The 6173-nt window shown below is 45.2% G+C and overlaps 1 non-coding gene across 1 annotated transcript; it reads right to left on the minus strand.

Annotated features, from left to right (window-relative positions):
- Positions 1-4418: 4418 nt before the first annotated feature.
- On the minus strand, positions 4419-4551 carry LOC131840060 (small nucleolar RNA SNORA70). Its single transcript, XR_009357171.1, has one exon. It is a non-coding gene; the product is annotated as a small nucleolar RNA SNORA70 (small nucleolar RNA).
- Positions 4552-6173: the final 1622 nt, after the last annotated feature.

Here is a 6173-nt window from a genome sequence, read left to right on the forward strand (position 1 = left end):
TAGGGCTGGGGGTGAGAATGAGGGACTCTAGTAAGATAAAGTTCTTTTGGGGTGATAGAAATGTTCTAAAATTAGATTTTGGTGGTGGTTGCAAAATTCTGTAAATATGCTAAAAATCAGGGTGCCTGGGTGGCTCAGTGGGTTAAAGCCTCTGCCTTCGGCTCAGGTCCTGATCCCGGGGTGCTGGGATCGAGTCCCGCATCGGGCTCTCTGCTCCGCAGGGAGCCGGCTCCCCACCCCCCACCCCCCCGCCTGCCTCTCTGCCTACTTGTGATTTCTCTCTCTCTCTGTCAAATAAATGAAAATTTGGAAAAAAAGAAAAAAATATATGCTAAAAATCATTGAATTGTACACTTAAAATTGGTGAATTTTGTGGTATTTAAATAATACTTTGATAAAGCTATTAATTTTTTAAAGTATTCTTTTAAGATTTTATTTACTTATTTGTGAGAGAGAGAGGGTGAGCTTGAATGGGGGGAGGGGCAGAAGGAGAAGAACAAGCAGACTCCTCGCTGAGCAGGGAGACCGATCCAGGATACCTTCCAGAACCCTGATATCATGACCTGAGCCGAAAGCAGATGCTTAACTGACTGAGCCACCCAGGTGCCTCAATTTTTAATTTAAAAAGAAATATGTCTATCACTGGCACCAAGATTCTGGCCTCCAGATACCCTTTCCCACTAAAAGGAATGAGGACTTCTTAGAGAAACTGTTGATCCCAGGTCTGGGGACAATAATGTTTAAGATGAGCCTGGAACGTATTGCCACCCTAAAGAGCAAGGAATCTATCAAAGATTATTTGTTTCAAGAGACAATTTGAAGAACTCCTTCTGGCCAAAGATGAGACATTTTAAACAGTAATAAAGATAATAATTAAAATATATTGAAATATATCAAATGCATTTACACACCTGAGTTCATAATGATTCTTTTTTTTTTTTTTAATTTATTTGACAAACAGAGATCACAAGTAGGTGGAGAGGCAGGTAGAGATAGAGGAGGAAGCAAGGCTCCCCGCTAAGCAGAGAGCCTGATGTAGGGCTCGAGCCCAGGACCCTGAGATTACCACCTGAGGCAAAGGCAGAGGCTTTAACCCACTGAGACACCCAGGTGCCCCAGTTTATAATGATTCTTTTTTTTTTTTTTTAAGATTTTATTTATTTATTTGACACAGAAAGGGAGATCACAAGCAGGCAGAGAGGCAGGCAGAAAGAGAGGGGGAAGCAGGCTCCCTGCTGAGCAGAGAGCCTAATGCGGGGCTCGATCCCAAGACCTTGAGATCATGACCTGAGCCAAAGGCAGAAGTTTAACTCACTGAGCCACTCAGGCGCCCTGCATAATGATTCTTAAAGGGGAAAAAAATTGGTCATATTTGAAAAAATGTATATTATTTTGAAAAATGATAAATAAACAGAACAAATCAAGCAATTATTCAGTCTCTTCTATATATATTGTACCACTGGATAACAAAAACAGTTTATTAAGTGGCAGTATCTCTTTACAGAAGTATGCCAGTTAATGAAAGAAGAAGCAATGATATAATAATATCATGATTTTTGAATTCATAGTTGATCAAAGGGTGCTAACATCTCCCCGCCAAAAAAAACCCAAAAAACCTCTAATCTGAATCTGATCAAGCCTCCAGAACGAACTAGTAATTTACAGTAAATACAAAGAACAGAGGAACATGTTAAACAATTCATGAGGCTATAGTTAGCAAAACCCAAAATGTGGGAAAACAGCCTTGTTCCTTCAATAAATAAATCTCAAGAGAGTAAAAAGAGATGAAAGGGGAAATCAAAGGTCAAAAAAGCTAAGAGACAAATCAAACAGTCATAAAGTAGGACTTCACTTGGATCTTGGTCCAAACAAACACACTGTAAAAAGAAAATATGAAATAATTGTAAATTTCAGGATAGCAATATTTGATGATATTGAAGAATAATTGTGTGGGTGGTTAGTGTGATAACGGTATTTGCTTGTGTTCTTTTAAAGAGATCATATCTTTTACAGATATATACTGAATATTTATGGATGAAATTATATGTCTGGGATTTGCTTCAAAATAATAAGGGATGGGGAGAAATGGTGGGAGTAGATGTGAAACAAGATTGGCTTTGAGTTAATAAATAGTGCATTTGGAGATGGGTACAGGAAAGCTCATTGTGCTATTTTCTTGACCTCTGCATATGATTAAAATTTTTTGCAACAGAAACTAAGCTCTCCCAGGCACCCTCTATTATATTTCATTTCCCCTTCTTCATAGCACTTATTACTCTCTGAAATTATCTTATTTGTTTATTGTCTGTTTCCTCCCCGCAAACAGGTAAGCTCCGTGAGATGAGGAAGCTTGCTCATCTCGTTCATTTCTGTATTTCTGGCCTAGATTAGGTCCCCAGTCCCCACGTCTTAAACAAAATGAACAAATGAATGAGTTGCCCTCTTTGCTCTGGGCTTCCTTCCCCGAACTACCCTTCTGCCTCTGCCCCTTCCAACTTCTCCCCGAAGCCTTCAGAAAAGCCTCTGCACTGCAAAAACTTCCCTCCATCCTCAACTCTTCATGGACTGTCCTTTTCATCTCGTTTCCTCGGTGGAAACGCGACACCATGGTTTCTCCTGTGTACTCTGCCGTGCAGCCTGCTTGTTTCCTCCTGTGCTGCGTGACTCAGGGTCAGGCCCCGCACAGCCTTGTTTAAACACTTAACCCCATCCCCAGCCCCACTGCCACCCACTCCCGCTGCAGGCAAGCCTCTACTCATCCAGCGGACCCTTAGTGTCATTGCTCCGGGAAATGTCTTTTGGTCCTCTGGCCCATACTGCCGCTGTCCAGGGTATACGTGCCACCCCACTGAACGTCCTCACCTATGAGAGCATTTTTCACACTACATCGCAACTATCAGCTTCAGTTACATGTCTCATCATTCATCCCCATCCCCGCCCCGACCATAAGCTCTGTGGGTGAAGGAACTTCTCACAGTGCCTGCACATAATGGGCTGTCCGTAGACATGTATTAAATGAAGGAAGTCAGGACATTCCAACAGTGAGAGAGACTAAACATGGAGAGACCCAACAGGAAGTCTCTGTCACAGAACCAGTGGGAAGTGTTAAGAGTCTAGATTGGGGGAGTATGGCAGAACCAGATGGAGACCTGGACATGATGCCGCATAATTATCAATAACACAATCTTTCTTGCTAGATCACCACTCCTCCACCGCACCCACCCCCACCACTGGAGCCAGAAACCTGGGAGACCTCTGCCCTCAACCCACTCCATCTAATCAGAGACCAAACCTCATGTCCAACCTTCCTTCCTACCCCAACTGCTTCTGCTTTCGTTCAGACCGCCATCATCTTACATTCTGCTTGTTTCAAGTAAATCTTATGGGGCCATCCACCTTTAGGTCTGCCATCCTACATCCCTATGCTATCTTTCCTCCGCACGGCTAGAAGAGTGAACTTTAAAGCGCCAATCTGTGTGTTATTCCCCTAATTAAACCCCTATGATGGCTCCTCATTGCCTTCATGGCTTTAGCCCAGGCTCCTCAGCATGGCGGCCAAGGATCACACTCCGTGATCCATCAGCTTCCTGAGGCTCTTGCCCTGCCCCTTCTCTAGGGGCACTTCCCTTACCCACAGTGTGTGTCATGCTCATCCTGGTTTCCCTCCCTGGGATGTGTTTTCTATCTGTGTACACTGCAAAAAAAAAAAAAAAAAAAAAAAAAAAAAAATCATCTTTCTTTTTGGTTTTGTCTTATTTTGTTTTGACAGGAAGTAGGATTTATTGGTGAGCATGAATGGGAAGGGTGCAGTGCCGAGGTTTTCATGAGTGCAGAGCCTGCCATTTGTCCTAGGGACCATGATTTGGTGGCGGGGGTGGGGGGATGCACAGAACTCTCTCTTTAAAGATATTTATTTATTTATTTATTTATTTGACAGACAGAGATCACAAGTAGGCAGAGAGAGAGAGGGAGAAGCAAGCTCCCTGCTGAGCTGAGAGCCTGATGCAGGACTCAATCCCAGGGCCCAGAGATCATGACCTGAGCAGAAGGCAGAGGCTTAACCCACTGAGCCACCCAGGCGCCCCCCAAGGGACCATGATCAGGGATATATCTGACCCACGGCCATCTGTGATGAACCACTTTTCAGCTCCCATGTCTTCATATTCTTCCCCATTAAACTTAGTAAGGCCACTTCTTGGAAATGTGGATCTTCTGGAGGCCAGGGAACTTGACCTTGGCCCTGCATGGGGCCTCAATCCATGCTCCTTGTTCTGCAGCTTGGTATGGATGGACACGGTGACTTGGCCAATATGGACCCTGAACACTGTGCCCTGGGGCTTTCCAAAGGCACCCCACATACCTGTCTGGAGCCTAGATTAGAGATAACATGAGGTCAGACATCAATGTCCACTGGGAAGGGCTGTCTCCAAGGTTCCTTAGGGCAATCCTTAGGGCAACAGGCTGCATATACTACCAAGGAGGTTCCTGTTTGCAGCCATTGTGCACTGGGCCCCCATGGGAAAAGAGCACAGTCAGCTTAACTGGCTGCAGACCCATCATCTTTCAAGACCCAGTTCAAGCCTCTCCTACTTTTTTTTTTTTTAAAGATTTTATTTATTTGACAGAGAGACAGCTAGAGAGGGAACAGCAGGCTCTGCTGAGAGCCCGACTCTCAACGGGACTCAATCCCAGGACCCTAGGACCATGACCTGAGCCGAAGGCAGACGCTGAACAACTGAGCCACCCAGGCGCTCCTTATGAGGTGCTTTTTAATGCCCCTATTGTCCCCACCACCCCTCAAGACACAGCAGTCCCCCAAGGAGCCTTCTGCCTTAGCACCTCACCCCATTTGGCACTGTATGTGTTTCCAAGGCTGTCTCACTCAGTTAAAGCTTGGGGTCCTCCAGAGCAGGGACCATATCTCAGTCAGTTTTGCAATCCCAGTGCCCAGCACAGAACCTGGCACATAGGAGGCCCTCCCTCAGTAACCATGGAAAACTGACTGGAATCCTAGAAACTCGAGGGTACACCTGAGTGGTGGGGGAATGATCTGCTGCCCTCTCCTGGCAACGTGAGGCATTGTCCTAACCACAGGCACCACCCCTGGGAGGAAGGGGAAGCTGCAAAAAAGGATGGAGAATGGACTGGATTGAGGTCTTGGGGGGACACCTTTATCAGCTCCCACGCAGTTCCCAAGACCATGAAAGCTAGGATGCACAAGCCAAGTCAGTGCATCCAAAGGACGGCATATCCTTAGAGTGGGTCTATCCCCCACACTAACTATAAATTCCCCAAATTATACCATATTTGTCTCCCACTCTGTCCTGTTGTCCTTGTGGTGGTTCCTATTCCTGCTGCTTTCATTCACTTTAGCAGGCGATCACTAATTTCTTCCTCCAACGTTATAACAGCGTGTTTTTTGTTTTTTGTTTTTCTTGTGCATAGAAAGGCTGAATTTGACAACTAGTTTCTCTTGATTTTAACTCAGCTTCCCACTGATAGGAGGTGGTCTCTAGTGTTCTGGGTGTCTCAGCTTTCTGCCAAAATCCAACCACCAGCTGGGATCCCACAGCCCTCATTCCCTCCACAGCTTCAATAAGCCATGTGACATCATGGCCGGGGAGGGCGGTTCCTGGCAAGGAGAGTCATTACCTCACTCCTTTGGGGGCTGCAGGCTTATTGTCTGTATTTTGACATGTGGGAAACTGCCTAACACCTAACATGAGAAATGGGCTTGGGAAGGAGCTTGGGGCTGGAGATAGAGGTTTGAGAGTGACATGCCCCCAGGTAGGTAAAAACTCAGAGCAGTAAGATAGTCCACCTGCAGAGAAAGTTCACCTATTACTTATTTAGAGGCCTTAACATTTATTGTACAGGATACTCACTAAACATCTACTGTCTGTTGAGCTATTGAGAGTACACACACACACACACACACACATACACACACACACACACACAAAGAAAAAAGGGACTAGGGTCCAGAAGCCCAATTTTTGACAGTGAAAAATACTAGAGCTGCCTGAGAGGTTTGCCCTAAATTTAAAAATTCATACCATTAGAAAGGAAATGCCTTCTTCACTAAACAAATGCTCTCCTCAGGGCTCCCAAAGAAGTCCTCCTCACCTCTTAATTCCATTCCACTCATCCAACCCCTCAAAGATTTACTGAAC

Source organism: Mustela lutreola, chromosome 8 (genome assembly GCF_030435805.1).
Source record: "Mustela lutreola isolate mMusLut2 chromosome 8, mMusLut2.pri, whole genome shotgun sequence".
In the NCBI taxonomy this organism is placed as follows: Eukaryota; Metazoa; Chordata; class Mammalia; order Carnivora; family Mustelidae; genus Mustela; species Mustela lutreola.